Source organism: Penaeus monodon, chromosome 24 (assembly GCF_015228065.2).
Source record: "Penaeus monodon isolate SGIC_2016 chromosome 24, NSTDA_Pmon_1, whole genome shotgun sequence".
In the NCBI taxonomy this organism is placed as follows: domain Eukaryota; kingdom Metazoa; phylum Arthropoda; class Malacostraca; order Decapoda; family Penaeidae; genus Penaeus; species Penaeus monodon.
Window position 1 is genome coordinate 14,156,557 of NC_051409.1, and position 381 is coordinate 14,156,937.

Here is a 381-nt window from a genome sequence, read left to right on the forward strand (position 1 = left end):
GTGCTGCGTGTAAAAGCCAGTGGGGAATTATGGCATAAAAACTTCCCCCTTCCCTGTACCCCTCCGGGTGCCACGTTGTAACCGGTGCCAAATGCATGAAAGGGTCGGAAACGTCACTTAGGGGCGAGGGAATTGTAAAATTTCTTTATTTTTCAATGATCGACAAGTCTCCACTACAAAAGTATCCCAAATTGCATCGAATCTAAATGTTCCGTGAAAATACTTCTTTAAACGGTTTTGTAATTGTAATTAAATAAGAGGAATTCAGAAAAACGCGTAAAAACACTTCCGTAATGACGAAAAAGACACGTCAAAAATAACCCGCTATAATTCGTCTTTTTCGAATGGGGAAACGCCGCTACATCACACAAGCATCACTGC